A 17,636-nucleotide genomic window follows, 5' to 3' on the forward strand; every position below is an offset into this window, starting at 1 on the left:
TCTGCTACCACGTTCTTTTGCAGAAGGCCAGTTAGTGAAAGATAGAACTGGAGCCACTCTTTATGCACTTTTATATTTATTTACAGAGTTATATATTACAAGGATACACCTCATAAGCCCCAACTACCACAATTTTATTCTGTGTCTATTTATAGGTGCTCAAGTGAATCTCCAGTTAATACTCACCACCTGCATACAATTAAATGCAATTACTATACAATTAATAGTAACCATGTGAGAAATCCTACCTCCTAGCATGTGAGCTCCCTGAGGCATCCCATAGTATGGGCAAGAGTTTGCAATGAATACCTAATGAAGACCAAACCCATACGTTCAGAAGGAAACAATCATCCTGGGTGGATGCCCCATTGCACGCTGTTTCCAGTCCCAAGGAAAACCTGGGCCTCTATGATGGTGTCTGCACTATTATGTGGGTGTTATATTTAATGCCAAATTCGAACCAGCAATGTAAAAATACAATTTATGTTCCATTGTGTTGTTGCTTTTATAACGTGTGTTTGTGAACAGTCGCCTGCAGCAAGATAGGAATCTGAAGGCCTCTAGTTGTGGAACCTTTTTTGTCAGTCAAGCTGAAACCCAACAATGCTAATATTTAGAGAAGTGAAGAAGAGCAGTGCTGTGTGGGGTGGGGTGTAAAGTCAAGCTGTCAAAATATAAGGGAGAAATATATACATAGGTCTGACCCTGATTGTTTATTATCCCATTTATGTATGATTTTTTAAATCTTACATTCATACATCATTATTTGTAGGATACATTCATACCACATTCATGTGTGATAATGAACATTGTCATATAGAAAAAAAATTTCACACAGCATATATGATCTGCCAAAACTTACATCATCTCACACATGTGAAATATAGCATTATCTAATGTGGTCAAAATAAAATGGTGATGAGAAGAGTTTGTATATGTTTGCCCCAACAGTCCATTAAAAGTTCTGTTTAAGCAGAATGAATAGTGCAGGACTGTGCAGTAGATTTGTTTCCACCCATGAGGAACATTTTCTTAATGCAATAGTGGCTTTACTATCCCTAAGTCTTATGCATTAAGTCTTATTCATTCCTAATTAATTCTGTATTCTCCACTTCTCCAGAGTATCTTTAATTGAAATTGATATGTGGTAAGTTCACAATAAAATGAATTTATTTTTATGTTAATTTAATGATACATATGACTCACCATTCTATTAACATAATAGGCAATATTTTCACAGATACAATGTTCAGGTTTTCCCTTGTGACAGCATAAATTACTTCCGTATGGCAGTTCATGCAATGTTGAGTGGAAATTTCCTGCACAGCATGAAGATGCCAAGCTAATAAGGCAAGCTAAATTCTATCTTCCTGTCTATTTTCACACAGGATAATCTTAGTATCACATACTAATTGTTCTTCAAGCCAGCATCAATCTAATTCAGCAAAAGATGACATCCTCATTAATGAGCTTTTCAAAAAGTCCAGTAAAGTTGTTTGGCGCTGGTGCCACTGGTATGGCACCAGTTGCAAGGCATTGGATTGGGCTTACAGGCACCTATTCCTTGCCTATGCCAACTATAAAGTGCAGTCAAGACAGGTTTGGCTGGCTTAGTGGCCAGGTGGCAAGCCTGAGCCGGCATGATGCCTTCCTCACAAGCCTGCTGATTGAAGTCTATGCCACCTATGCTCAATCTGCTAGCGACACCACTCCATCTGGTCATTCCCTTTTGGTTCATTAGCCACATCCTTCTAGGTTAAAGTTCTGCCACGTTCCAGCAGAGCATTTACTTGTATGGATAATCTCTGGACTCTGTATCTAATTGCACTATGTATTTGCAGAAATAGACTCCTTCCACCTAAATTTTGAAATTGACAAAATAATAAATAGCATGTAGTTCTAAGAATTAAGCTAATCTTTGCAAAAACTTATGAAATCTACACAATAGTTCCCCTTTCTTTAAGGAATATAAAATAGCTCAAATGGATTGGTGCTGACTAGTTGCTTCTCTCAGATTTCAAATTGTCTCCTCTCAAGCGATTTTCCAACTGCCCCAAAAATCTGCAAGGGTTTTGGCTGCACTCCTGGCCTATGTCCACCAGGATTGCATTTGAGGGTCCATAAATTGGGCTGTACCCAGATATGCCACAGGTCTCAGCTTCAGCTCTACATTTCCTGGGAACCTATTTCAGGGTAAAACTTCCATCTGCTCAAAGATGTCAGAAGGCATAGGGCAGGGATTGGGAGGGAATTCTCAGGATGAAATTTAATTCCTCATCTCTGACTTGGTTTGTGTCAAATGGCAATGTCTTGAGCTCAACCAGGCTTACAGCACTTGGAGGGATGACTGTAGGGCCTGCTTGGATGACCACTAACGCAAGTTAAAAAATCTGGAATTGAAAGTTATTCTCAGTAATGGTACCATGAAACTATAAGTGATTGTAGTAAAACCCATCTGGTTCACTAATGTCCTTTAGGGAAGGCCTACATGTGACTCCAGACCCACAGAAATGTGGTTGATTCTTAACTGCCCTCTAAAATGTTGTCAGTTGTCAAAGGCAATTAGGAATGGGCAACAAATGCTGGCCTTGCCAGTGACACCCACATCACATGAAATAAATAAAAATTGAGAGGGGAGAGAGGTACTGGAAAGGCTGGCTATACTTAGCATAGATAAGCCACCTGGTCCAGATGGCTTGCATCCCAGGTTGCTAAAGGATGTGGGAATGGAGATAGTGGAAGGGCTTTCCATAATCTTCCAAACTTCCATGGATATGGGGGAGGTGACAGAGGATTGGCAAGTGGCAAATGTAACACCTTTTACAAGAAAGGGTGTAAGGGTGTAAGCAACTACAGGCCAGTTAGTGTAACATCAGTGGTGGGTAAGGTTTTAGAAACAATAATCAGGGAAAAAATCAACAGACACTTGGAGAGGTTTGAATTAAGGATAGCCAGCACAGATTTGTAAAAGGCAGTTCATGCTTGACTAATCTAACTGAATTTCTTGATGAAGTAACAGAGAAGATTGATGAAGGGAATGTGGTGGATGTTGTTTATCTGGATTTTAAGAATGCATTTAATAAGGTGCCACATAAAAGGTTGATTAGCAAAACTGAGGCTCATGGAATATGAGGGTCAGTGTCCAATTGGATGAAAAATTGGCATCAGGACAGAAAACAACGAGTCATAGTAAATGGTTGTTTTTCAGACTGGAGAATGAGAGACAATGGTATTCCCCAAAGGTCTGTGTTCAGTCCACAGTTTTTTTCTATATATAAATGACTTGGATCTTGGAATACAGAGAACAATTTCAAAATGTGCCGATGACACCAAACTTGGAGGTGTGGCAGTAAAAATGATATGAACTGCCTGCAACAGGACATAAATAGGCTAGCACAATGGATAGACAGGTGGCAGATGGAATTTAATACTGATAAGTGTGAGATGATGCATTTTGGCAAAAGGAAGTGGGAGAGGCAATATATACTTAATGACACAGTTCTAAAGAGTGTGGGGAAACCTGGGGGTGCATGTGGATCAATCTTTGTATGTGGCAGGACATATTGAGAGAATGGTTAGTAAAGCATATGGGATCTTGGCCTTCATAAACAGAGGCATTGATTACAAAAGCAGGGAAGTTATGCTGAACCTTCATAAAGCTCTAGTTAGACCCCAACTGGAGTATTGCATCCAGTTCTGATCACTACACTTTAGGAAGGATGTGAGGGTCCTTGAGAGTATGCAGAGGAGATTTACCAGAATGATACCTGGGATGGGGAACTTTAGTTACAAGGTTAGGTTGGAAAAACTGGGGTTGTTCTCCTTAGAACAAAGGAGATTGAGGGGAGATTTAATAGAAGTGTACAAGATAATGACAGGCTTAGATAAGTTATACAAGGAAAAACTGTTTCCATTAACTAATAGTACAAGGACACAGATTGTAGGTTTTGGGCAAGAAATGCAGGGGGAATATGAGGAAGAACTTTTTTACGCAGCGGATGATAATGACCTGGAACTCGCTGCCCACTAGGGTGGTGGAAGAGGAGATGAACAATGACTTCAAGAGGAAGTTGGATGACCACTTGAAGGAAATAGACGTGCAGGGCTACCAGAATCGAGCAGGGGAATGAGACTGACTGCTTAGCTCTGTGGAGAGCCAGCATGGATTCGATGAGGCAAATGGCCTCATTCTGTGCTGTATATGACTCTATGACTCTGTGAAAGGGGTTAGTGCATTGAAGCAGATGATAAGCTCTGAGTATACAAACTGTATGGTTTGATTCTGGAAAGTGTTCAGTGCCTTCATTCCCAATATTGGGCTCATACAAAGACTATATAGTTTTCTGAAACCTAAACATGGTCCTTCACATTGGCCAATTAAAATGATTTTTAAACCTGTGAATTAATATTTAAGATTGTTCTCCTCACTCAATCTATTCAATACAGGGCATCAGTAATTTCCTTGATGCAGCAGTGAACTGCTGACTATGTGACCCCACAAAGGTCTCCGGTAGATCCCTGAAATGATGCAGAGGCGTAGAAGTTAAGAGCTGCTGTCACTTTGAGGGCCACAGGCATAGGATGTCCACCAAAGCAGGTCATCGTTGAGCAAGGCACAGAGATGTACCACTGCCTCTCTCGATATCTGCAATCACCTCTGACACTGGCACTCTGACATCTGCAGGTATGTCATTCGGGACCTGTAGATGCACAGCGATCTGTAGTGGCGAGCTCTCCTTGGGGGCTGCTGCTAATGACCAGGGCTTCCACATGAGCTGTACCTGTCTGTTGATTTTGCCTGCAGTGCATATGGCTCTTCATGATAAGCGGATCAATGAATATAGGGTGAACCATCCCCATCTCCAAGTTGCAATGAAACCCGGTTCCTTCTCTTCTTTGAACTGGGCAAAGAAGGATGTTGACTGGTACATCATGTGCAGGCATCAACTATGTGGCGTTGCAGTGCATTGCCTGTCTTAGCTTCCACTAAGAGTGGCACAGTATGACCACATTCAGATTGTATCAGTTGCATCGATTGGCCCACCAGCCAGATTATCTTTTGAGCACCTACCATTTATGGCACCCTCCTCACACACAGGGTTCCCAGAGTGCCATTGCTCCTTCACTCACACAAACATTCAATCACGCAGAGTGCTCCCCTTTACGGAGGGAGGGTACGCAGCAGATCCCTTTATGCCTGCAGAGTTGTGCCCCATTTAATGCACTCCCCCTCCCATCTCCCTTGATGCCTGCCCTGTTGTGCCCCCAGTAATACCATCCTCCCTCCCACGTCCTTTGATGCCTGCAGAGTTGTGCCCCCAATAATACCATCCCCTCTCCCTCCTCCCACCTCCCTTCATGCCTGCAGAATTATGCCCCCAGTAATACCATCCCCCACTCCCACCTCCCTTGATGCCTGCCCTGTTGTGCCCCCAGTCATACCATCCCCCCTCCCATGTCCTTTGATGCCTGCAGAGTTGTGCCCCCAGTAACACCATCCCCCTTCCACCTCCCTGCACACGTATCCAGAGTTGAGACCCATCTCGCAAGACTTACCTTCACAGGCTCCGAGCACTGCAACCTCTGTCCTGCTAGCTTTTATTAGTCAGGAACAGGACAGCATGTGAGTGACTCCCGTTCACCTGAATATGCGGAACTGTTGACTAAGAGGCAGTGGGATGCATAATGCGGCAAGGTAAGTAGTGCATTGAATATTGAAATGGGGTTCCTATCGCCGAGCGGCGGGGGGGGGGGGGGTGGGGTGCCGTCCCAAGGCCACACAGGGAGCATGGTGGGCCTCTTCCAGAGGCATTTTCCAGCACCCCCGCCACGACCTCCGATGTCGGGGAGCTGATAAAATCCAGCCCATTGTGTTGATGAAGACATACAACTTTTGCTACTAATAATATCATGTGCCCAAAGAAAGTTGGCAAACACACACTCAGGACTAAGATTGACACGGGAGCTAGTGCAAATATCCTACCAGCCTGTATCCTGAAGGATATGTACCGGGGTCATTGGAAATTAATGATAGAACTGACAACTGCAAAGTTAACTGCAATGCAGCTATGGAAAGTCAGCATGGAAACCAATAATATTTTACCTGGTAGACACGAGCGGACCAGCAGTGACAGGACTACCAGCATGTAAGGACTTCAACATTGTGACTACCCATGAGATCACCAAGGTACCCATTACAGCAGAAGAGACCAAGGGTACCCACATTGAGTCAGTCCATGACCTACAACAAATGCACCCAGACAGGTTCGATGCCATAGGCGATTTCAAAGGTGATGCTGTACTGCACCACAGACATGATGTACTACCTGTGTCCAGCCCCCTGATGTTTGACATCGAGTCACAGTTCTTCCAGGATATCAGTGGCTTTGGCTTGGAGAGTATCAGCCCTTTCTCAGAGACACCACACCAAGAGAATGAAGACCCAAATTTAGATAGTGAAAGTTCCATGTCTGCAAACCAAAAACAGCCAAGGGTGAAATCCACATCCCCAGAAGGTTATACGTAACAAGATCCGGAAGAGTTGTCAAACCACCGAAACAATGTATGGACTCTTAAGCTTCTGCACTCATAAATCTCATAATCTCTATCCCTGTATAAATAATTTTGATATTGTCCAGTATAATGTGTTTTTAATTATAGCGTACAAGACTTATCTTTGGTAAGAAAGGGGATGTTGTATGATCGCTTTAAGAGTAATGTCCCTTTAAGAACTCAGTATGCTAATGAGCTAAGTATCAGGATGTAGCCATGTGACTAGAAGCCATAGTCACTCTGCACTGTAACATCCTGGACAAAGGTTCTGTATATAGTTTGCTGTGTATGATGTGTATTAGTTTAGCTGTTAATAAACCTTCTAGAGATCTTCAACGAACTGGAATCTACGTATCTCATTGTGTTGCTTAAGATAACACAAAGAAATTCATGACAATAATTAATTTAGATGGACTGATCAAAAACATATCTTCCATATTATGCCCATTCGCACACATTAGCTTTTTACCCCATTTAAGCAAACCCACAAATTTCAAGATATTTCAACGCCAAAACAGTGTTAAACAGTGATTTGCAAATCAAATACAGATGATATTCAGGTTACCATTATAAGCAGGGAACACCGATTGGAATTATTTATTTATTTAGCAAATCCAAATCCCCGGAGACAAGCCTCCTCATTTGCTGAATTTAAGGTGATTAGTCTGCCACTTAGTCTGTAGAGAAGACACTCCTCAGTAATGTGCAGCATTGTTTGTGTCTCTCCACAAATGCATAAGGAGTTTTTACTGAGGCCTCAGGGGTGGAGGTTGTCTGCACAGGGGCCCTGGCTTGTCCTGAACCTGTTAAGCAAAGACTACTCTCGCCGTGGTAATTCAAAGCCTGCCATTTGACAGATGGGGTTTGTCACAAGGAACTTGTTTAGTGACTTCTGATTGGGATGCAACCCCAGGATAGGCTCTACAGAAATTCCGGTTAGAGGAAATGATCGGTCAATACGTTATCAATAGCTTTTTTGGTGGGAAAAACAATGTTGTGGCTAAATACTTCAAAGAAATTCTTAGAATAGAAGCAACACCATTTAAAATAGGCAGTGAAGCACAAATAAAGGTATTTTTAAAGCCAGATTACATCTATTTCTTGGCTGTTGGTTGATCAGAGAATTTATTGCACTGCGATCATCTCACCTGGAGCTGTTGCTCAAACTGGCATCTCGTCAACTGCCAACACTGTTCCAATTGTATGAAAGCACTTCAAGGAAAAATGCTTGTGCTTGATTATTTGAAATGGCAAATACTGCAGGCAATCGCATGATTGCGATTACCAGGAGCAGTATGTAATGTATTGTAAAATAAATATCCTTTTGAAAATAAATAGTCAATTGAAAATTTGCATTAAAATGTGAAACAGCTGACTAATTTGCATTAATTCGTATTGACCCATAATGAGTTGGCATAAGAGCACATTTGATTATAATCAGCCTGATGGCGTTCTTCAGGCATTTACAGCACTCCCAGGCTCTGGGTCTAATTGCTAATTGGATGGACCCTTTCAAGCTACAGTGACGATTGCAATCTGACAGAGTGAAAATGATCCTTATGGTCATGCATTACTCAACTGTTCTCTTTGAATACTCAGTGGCTTATGATATTCCATACTGTGAGCTGGGACAGAGCTTAAATAATTCCGACTCTTGTCTGAACTGTACGATATAGTGATAGCAATCAAACTTGATGGGAATGTAGGAACATAGGAATAGAAGTAGGCCATTTACCCCCTCGAGCCTGTTCTGCTATTCAATGAGATCATAGCTGATCTGTGACCTAACTCCATATGTCTGCCTTTGCCCCATATCTTTGAATACCTTTAGTTAACAAAAATCTGTAAATTTTAGGTTGAAAATTAACAATTAATCCAGCATCAATTGCCATTTGTGTAAAAGTGTTCCAAACTTTTGCCACCCTTTGGGCACAACCTACCCCATGGTGACGAGAACAGAGATGGGCGGGGGGGGGGCAGTAATATGGTATGGGCCCGTGTCGGGCTGGCTCCTTGACGTCATCCTGCTGCTGAGCGGGATGCTGAGACACAGGCAGCGGCGGGACGGATCAGTGGCAGACTCATCAGCGGCAGACAGATAATTTAAACTGTCAAACAACCAATTGTCAGGTATTTTCTGATCTTTTCTAATTTTACCAACAGGCATGGGATACACCGAGGCTCAATGTCTAGCCTGCTCAAAGGAGACAAGATCTGAGCAGCAGTTGAGTTGTGGAGGGAACTGATGGCCATACTGTGAAGTTGCCTGCGGGCTGTGTGTTCGAGAAATGACACCTTCAAGTTTGGAGGCACTGCAGAGAGTGGGGCCAAAGTCAAGTACTGCTAGTGGAAGGGTATCTCCCAGGTCCACAGCAGCCACTGAAGGCAGGAGGAGGTTCTTGAGAGGCTCATCACAATGGAGGCTTCATTGGGCTATGGGGTCAATGCTTTCAGAGTTTAATTCCTCAGCAATGAGGAGAATGGCACAGAGATGGGAATGCAGCCACATGGACTGCCTGTACAGCAACCAAGGGAGCTCCAGTGGGTTAAGGAAACTATTCAACCTGGGCGATTAGGGCACATAGGGGAAAAAGGTCAGCCTCATGGTCACGGAAGGCACTACCCAGCACAAAGGGTTATACCATCAGATGATCAGCTTCATGGAGATGTCTGAGCACCAATATCTACAGTTACGAAAGTGATTCCATTTTTTAATATTTTATTTTTTGAGGACTTGTGTTAAAACTGAAAAGATTCCATTAATGTGTTTTTTTAATAAAGTTTACGAAAAAGACACTTGAGATGTTGTTTGAAAACAACCTGTGCTGGAAATCATGTGAGTTAACCTCAATAAACAACAGAAACCTTGGTGACCAGGGGAAGGTGTTTATAGAGAAGCCACATGTAAAGGTTTATGCAGGTCAGGAGCTTGACTTTCTGTTTGGGTTGTGAACTGTTTTGAAGACAGTTGGAGATCACCTTGCCAAGAAAAAACATCTAGCTCACCTATTTCTCTACCTTTTTAAAGAAACCCTGCAAAGATCCGGTGTTGGAGAGCTAAACTCCCTGGTGCTGCATCTCTCCTGAGAAGCTGGTAAAACCTGCCAGATTAATTCTCAATGCCACCTGAAAAGAACTGTTTTAGAAAAGATCCCAGTGACTCGTCTCCGTATATCAGGATGCCAGACCAAAAGAGACAACTGACTTCCTTCCACCGCAGCCTCACAGCTCCAGGGACCCGGGTTCGATTCTGGGTACTGCCTGTGCGGAGTTTGCAAGTTCTCCCTGTGACCGCGTGGGTTTTCGCCAGGTGCTCTGGTTTCCTCCCACAGCCAAAGACTTGCAGGTGATAGGTAAATTGGCCATTGTAAATTGCCCCTAGTGTAGGTAGGTGGTAGGGAATATGGGATTACTGTAGGGTTAGTATAAATGGGTGGTTGTTGGTCGGCATAGACTCGGTGGGCCGAAGGGCCTGTTTCAGTGCTGTATCTCTAAATAAATAAAAAATAAATAAATAAATTAGCAAGTATTTGGCCAAAGTATTCTTTTTCTGTCTCTTTTTTTGTAACATACCTCTGCAGAGAGAATTTCTGTATTTTTTTCAGTGTGTGTGTGTGTGGGGGGGAATTTTAAAAAGGGAACTTTCATATTTCAATCTGTGTGTTAATGCTTTGTTTCATTACTGAATAAGTCTTGTTTGACAATGTACTGATAATTTTGTTGTTTATTAAAGAAACTGGTTGGTGTATTTTATTCTGGGATAAAGAGTATATGATTGACTGAATCGGTAACTGGGTAAACATTTTTCAAAATATATGTTGTGACCTGTGGAGAAGTAAGACTAGAAAAGCCAGTGCACTCCCCCCACCTTGGTTGTAACACTACAAAGACTGCATGTCTCAACGCAGAGCCGTGGAGTATGCTGGAGTAGGAGTTGATACCAGTGGGAATCTCAGTCACGGGCCCATTGCTGAACAAAGGAAGTCACAAATGCCACATACCATCGGGCTGGCCAATGTATCATAAGAACATAAGAAATAGGAGTGGGAGTAGACCATTGTGGCCCATTGAGCCTGCTCTGCTGTTCAGTATGATCATGGCTGATCTTGGGCTTCAACTCCACCTTCCCACCCACTCCCCACATCCCTTGATTACTTGAAGACCAAGAAACCAAATAAATCAAAAATCTGTTCATCAAGTTCACAACCAATTGGGCCAGTCAGGCCAAGAGAGCAGTCACTTCAAGGCCATGGCTGGATTTCCCCAGGAGCAGGGGAGGTCATTGTCTGTACTCATGTGGCTACTGAGGCTCCCTCAGAGCAGCCAGGTGCCTTTGTGAAAAGGAAAGGGTTCCACTCCCTCAATCTTCAAGTTGTTTGCGACCACCATAAGCAGATCATGCAAGTGTGCATGAGGTTTCCAGGAAGCTGCGGCGACTCCTACATCCTTAGATTATCCCAATTGCCTCAGTTCTTCAGGTCACCCAAGCACTTTTGTGGTTGGATCTTGGGGGAACAAGGCGTATCCAGTTAAGTCATGGCTTGTGACCCCTGTACGCAACCCCAACATACAGGCAGAGGGCACATACAACCGCTGCCATTTGACTACAAGGGCCACCATTGAGCAGGCCATTGGTCTTTTGAGGATGAGGTTTAGATGCCTTGATAGATCTGGGGGAGCCCTTCAATACACGCCCCCAAGGGTATCCCATATCATTGTCGTCTGCTGCGCAGTGCACAATCTGGCACTCCAGAGGGGAGTAGAACTGGAGGAGAGGAAGAGCAAGGCGCATCCTCAAAAGAGAAGGATGACCTTGAGGCCTCAAGAGGTTCCAGCCGATGAATATGTTGTTGTGGTGCCCAGTTCACCAGGCAGTGGCATGCATGGCAGGGAAACTCGTGACTCTCTGATCAGCAGATGCTTCATGTGAGGACAAGTGAAAGGGGTCACCAAACCAAGAAGTTCTCTCCCAGAGGCAGCTTTGCTGGCCTTTCACAAGAGGCTGTGCTGATTAAAACTATATGCTAATCCCATCTGTCAACACAGGTGTTCATGAGGCGCTCACTTTTACAGACCATCCATGTATTTGATTCCCCATCTGATGATTGGCAATTGGTGCACAAAAATAAACACACGGGCCATTATACATTGAATGTCAAGAACTTTATCTCTCATAAAACATTTAAGGCTTCTGAATTTAACAAATAGTTATCACCCAGTGAAACCCCAAGTGCTAGTCCAAGCATTTAGGTGCTCGCTTATGATCACTTCTATGGCGTGCCCCACTGAACCTGGAGTTGATGTGGGGGCAGGCTGCTGCCTTTCTTGCTCTGGTGTATTAGCTGGCTGTGGATTGTGTCCTCTGGGTGCCTGAGCCCTACTGGGGTTGGGCACATTTAGGGCCACCTTTCTGTGCACGACCCACCTCATTCATCAGAGGAGCATGCAGTGTCATTGTCACGGTCAAAGGGGCCGAAGATCTGCCTTCAGCGATCGAAGCACCTTGAGAGGAACCCCCATTGCCTTCAGCCTGCCCCTCCTCAACCCTTTCAGGCCTCACATGCACTCCTGTGGTTGCCTGTAGTTCAGCTCCTGTCAAAAAGAAGGTGTATGACTGGCCCATCTCGCCCACCTATCGCTCCATACATCTCATGTATGAGCCTATGCTATGGTGGTCGATGCACACTCCCTGCATCCACTCGGTGCTTTGCGTTGTTTGTCTCTCCATGACAGCCACCAGTCTCTCAACAGAGGACGTCATGCACTCACATGCCAAAGAAATGGCACCACTCATGGTATGGATGGACTCCTCCATCATTTAAATATGGGATGTTACTGCTTCTGGAAACTCCAACAGATGTTCACATATTTCACGCTGCTGCTGAAGCAACTGCCGCATTGCTGATGACACCCGAGGCTTGCCAGCTACATGAAGCTGAGCATCGCTGGGTCTCTCCTCACTCCTCCAAGGGGAAGTGACTGCAGCTGTCACTGCCTCCATTACCACCTGGAGAGACACGACTTAAGTGATACAATTGCTCCTTCAACCAAACTCTGGTGCCTTCCCTCAATCATAAGATTCCAGTGGCATTGAAGGCCTACACAGGTGCCACAGCCCACACGAGGTTGAATTTTGTTCTGAAGACAGGGGTCCTTGTGGCAGGCCAGAAGGTGGGAGGAGGCCCCACCTCGGCCCTCCATTGGACCCCCATTGCAATTCCACGGCAGGCAGGCAATTAACTGCCCATCGTCGGGGACACCCTTCCTTTGAGGGACAAGCTCGTGTCTCCAGAGCTGCTGGTCAATCAGACGGCCTGGCAGCTCTGCAGTACCAGCAGCGCCACTGACAAATGTCACCAGGGGGAGCCCTTCGGGGGCCCTGGATTGCCCCCAAAGGAAAGACCTTCACCCGTGCCCGCTAGAAGGCCAGCAGGTTTTACCTGGCAGTGTCTCCACACAGTGGTGTGCCCCTCAGCCATTAATTGGCCACTTAAGGGCCTCAATTGGCTGGGGTAGGAAGCAGGGATAGGCACCAACATGTTGCACCACAGAATTTTGACAAAATTATTGACTTCGCCACGGACATGGGGGCAACTAATCTATATAAAGTGCATAGCTAACCAATGCCATCAAGACACAGTCCGATTTAAAAAGCATTTCTCCCTATTTAGTGAGATACTTGGCATTGTTTTTGCTTGCACAAGTAGTCAATGTCAGCCCGCATACTTGATGTAGCGATACGGAGAATCGGATAGATGTCCATCTGTCAGGAGTGATCTTGATCTCCCTGTCTCCCTTGCCCCTCTCTCTCCCCCCTCCTCCTTTCTCTCTCTCCTCCCTCTCTCTTTCTCCCCCACTCTCTCCCTTCCTTCTCTCCCCCCTCCCTCTCTCCTCCCCTCTCTGTCTCGCCCTTCTTCTCCTCACTCTCTCTATTTCTCTCTCCCCTTCTCTTTCTCTGACTATTGCTGAGAGTGGGAACAGTAGTTTCTCAACTTTGGACAGATTCGGGCTTTTCCGGGGAGGTTTTAAAAAAAAACCGGAACCTGCTGGAAATCCCTGAATCTGTCCGAAGTTCAGAAACTGCTGTTTCCGTTCCCAGCATCTCTCAGCCGTGAAACTGACTTGCAATTTTTTTAAAAGCTGGTCCGAAGAAGCCAACGGGAAATTTCTCGCCCCTGAAATTACCAGTCATGGACCTCAAAATTCTTTACCACAGACACTAGTGTCCGTGTACAGACACGCTGCTGACCCCTGGCAGGAAGGCCATCATCGGCCTTCCATGCCCCGGACTAAATTGGAAGGCATCTGGAAGGCGAGGGGCACTCTGACCCCCACCTTCTGGTGCAATTTTATGGTTCCACCTCCACCCCACCACGGCCTCCATTCCCTTCCTGAGGGGACTCATAAAATTCAGTCCATGGTCTAGGGAATGAAGGATGTAACCATCACTTTTCTCACTGTCCATTGCCTCCATACCTGCCTCATCCTCAGTGACAAACTGCCCTGCTGTGACCCATCTGATGTCCACAGCCTCTTCCTCTATTGGTGTCACCATGGTGATGTAAGGCACTCCACCTCCCATGCGTTGACGCTCCCTGGCATTATGAGTGCATTTCTCCTGCAAGCAGACATATGCAGTGCCACTCCTGTCTCATGGCCCATCTGTGCTGGTCACTTTGGGGCATTGTAAATGTGCAGTACTGTGCTACTTGGAAGGGAGGCATCACTGATGCTTGGAGTGACCCTTCTGCATGCTGAAGCCATTCCTCCACTGCCTCTGTTCGTGTAGACACCCTTCTTTCTGGCCTGTGTCTGCAGCCTCCCTGAATGCTGCACATGTCCCTTTAAAAATGGCATCTCACAGCTAACTGCCGGCACTATGATCTGCCTTTAATTGGCTGGGTCTCCCTCATGCCCGCCCTTAACTGGCTCTTCCTTGTAAAATCACAAGGAAGCCCTGTCGCTCATCCGTGCATACCACTGACCCAGATATTGTCCCGACATCGGGTCATCCAGCCAATCGGTAAAATTCAGGACTTTGTGCGTGGAAGTGTTTCCTAACTTCACTCCTGAAAAATCTGGCTCTAATTTTTAGATTATGCCCCTTACTTCTAGACTCACCAACCAACGGAAATAGTTTCTTTCCATCTATCCGATCTGTTCCTCTCGATAACTTGAAAACTTTGATCAAATTGCCCTAAACCTTCTAAATTGCAGGGAATACAACCCTAGTTTGTGTAATCGCTCCTCTTAATTTAACCCTTGGAGTCCAGGTATTATTCTAGTAAATTTACATTGCATTCCCTTCAAGGCCAATATATCCTTCTTAATGTGTGGTGGCCATAAATGCTCAAAGTAGAAATAAATCTATCAATATAACAGTATATATTAGCTACTGAATAAGCATGATAATTCATATCTCTCATTAAATGCAGCTGTAAGCATACATAGACAGACACAATGGTTTATTATGTTATTAAACTTTGCAACACATTCAAGATAAGTATGCAACAAGTTAAAAATGATTGAGTTGAACTGGTGCTCAATGTCACTGCCCAGCCTCACACATGAAAGGAGGGCTGCAGAATGAAGGAATGTTCTAATACCAACCATGTTTGGCAGCCTGTAAAATAGCTGATATTTCTCGTTAGCTCTTTGCTTGATGCACAATTCCAAACATGTGTTAATCATAAATGTTTACAGCAGTTACCTCACACTAGACTTGATCTGTGTGTTTTTGATTTCAAAAAGCTTCAAGTCCAAGAATATTAAGGATAGAAAGTAAAATTCTGGGAAAACAATAATGATGGAGAATTGGTGTTGCTGTCCTGAGGCTCCATTACATTGGCATCTGGTTAAAAACTAGCTTTGGCTTTTTCTTATCTCTCTGCTTGTTCTGGTTGTTGCACAACAGAGGTGGTCTTTATACCTGAAACAATGCGAAATACTGATGCTGGAAACTTCAAATAAAAGCAGAAAATGCTGGAAATACTCAGCAGGAAATACTCAGTGGAAACATGACAGCTCAAGGGAGGTGAGGACAGTTTTGGGAAAGGGTTAAACGCCTTTGCTGCACTGCTTGTAGGCCAGGAGGAGTGGCAGTGCTTCTTCCCTGCCATTAGTGCCCCCACCATCGCCATTGTACCCCAGTCTGCCATCCGACCCCTTTCAGTCCAAAGACTCCATCGGGATCAAGGATTGGACACCATGCACATCTCCCCACCCCACCCCCATCACCATCCCCCCCCATAACCAGGGCTCAGACACCCCCATGATTGCCCCCTGTCCTGGGTCAGGAATCGGATACCCCACCAGGATTGGATCCTCTGCCATCAGATACCCTCCCTCCTCATCAGATCACCCCACCCCCCACCAATCCAAAGACCCCACTGGGATTGAGGATTGGACCACCACCACCCCTCACCCCCCCCCTCCCCTCCCCTCCACCACCCCACCACACTCCCAACAGCACAGTAGCTGGTTCCTTACTTGCTCCTGCGCCTGCTCCGGAGTGCACCCCGTCCAACAGGGAGCCAAGCCTGCCAATCAGGCTGACTTCCAGGCAGGGATCCTGTGGGGGAAGAAAAGACACACTCTGCGGAGTTAATACGCTTCAGCATTCGGGGAAACCTGGACTTCCAGTTTTCCAACCGAAACTCCTCCCTCCACTTTTAAAATCACCTGTCAATATCAGAGCCACTGTTTCATGTTGATGACCTTTCATTAGAACTCGAAGATGTTACAGATTACTAGTTCTTAAGCAAGTACAGAGCCGGGGAAAGGTCTATATACCCATTTTGCTGGCAAGTTCATGTGTAAATTAAACAATGCCAGATTTTATTTGGTTGCAGTTTAAAAGAAAGAACTTGCATCTGTAATCATTCCTTTCATGCCCTCGGGACATATTATAGGCAAATGTGGCATGGAATGGGCGCGCAGTGGTTAGCACTGCAGCTTCACAGCTCCAGCAACCCGGGTTCGATTCTGGGTACTGCCTGTGCGGAGTTTGCAAGTTCTCCCTGTGACTGCGTGGGTTTCTGCCAGGTGCTCCACAGCCAAAGACTTGCAGGTTGATAGGTAAATTGGCTATGGTAAATTGTCCCTAGTGTAGGTAGGTGGTAGGGAAATTGAGGGGATGTGGTAGGAATATGGGATTAATGTAGGATTAGTATAAATGGGTGATTGATGGTCGGCACAGACTCAGTGGGCCAAAGGGCCTGTTTCAGTGCGGTATCTCTAAATAAAATAAATAAAAATAAAAAGGAATATGCACACAACAGGGTCCCACAAAGAAGAATAAGATAAATGGCCAGTTAATCTGTTTTGATGGCGTTGATTGAGAGATGAATGTTTACCAGGACACCAGAACTCCCCTGCTCTTCTTTAAATAGTGTCATAGAATCTTTCACATCCACCTGAACAGGTGGAAGGCATCTGGGTTTAACATCTCATCTGAAAGGTAGCATTTCTCCTTGAATACTGCACTGAAGTGTGGGCCAAGATGGATGTGTACTCAAATCCTGCAGTGGGACTTGAACCCACAATCTTCTGGCTTAGAAGCAGGAATGCTACTACTGAGTCAAGCTTGTACTTAAAGCTTGTTTATTTGTTTAATATATTTTGTGCTTGCCAAGGTGATTGCTTAGATTGCCAGGGACAGAAAACATGTGATAGTCCACAAAGTGGGACTAAAATAGAAATATTACCACAAGGAACTTTGACAGTGTTTTGGCAGTGAAAATATGATTTCATATTTTACTGATGAAATGCCATCACTCATTACTTGTGGTATAAACTAGAATATTCATTGTCCTGAGTTTTGTATTTGGACATGGTTGAAGACTCTTACACAGTTGTAGTACAAGCCAGGGAGAGCTCCCCAATTTCACCCTGACAATTACTTCTCCCTTTGTTCTTCACCCCCCAATACACACAATACACACACTGTAACAGCATGAGCTTGATACATTAATACTTTACATAAAATCTTTAAAGCCTTATGCTATGTGTTTGTCCCAAATACTCATCCAAAAAATCTCAATTAATGGAGTAAATGAGGTTGAAGGAATAGATCAGAGACTAAA

Source organism: Heterodontus francisci, chromosome 6, assembly GCF_036365525.1.
Source record: "Heterodontus francisci isolate sHetFra1 chromosome 6, sHetFra1.hap1, whole genome shotgun sequence".
NCBI classification, from domain to species: domain Eukaryota; kingdom Metazoa; phylum Chordata; class Chondrichthyes; order Heterodontiformes; family Heterodontidae; genus Heterodontus; species Heterodontus francisci.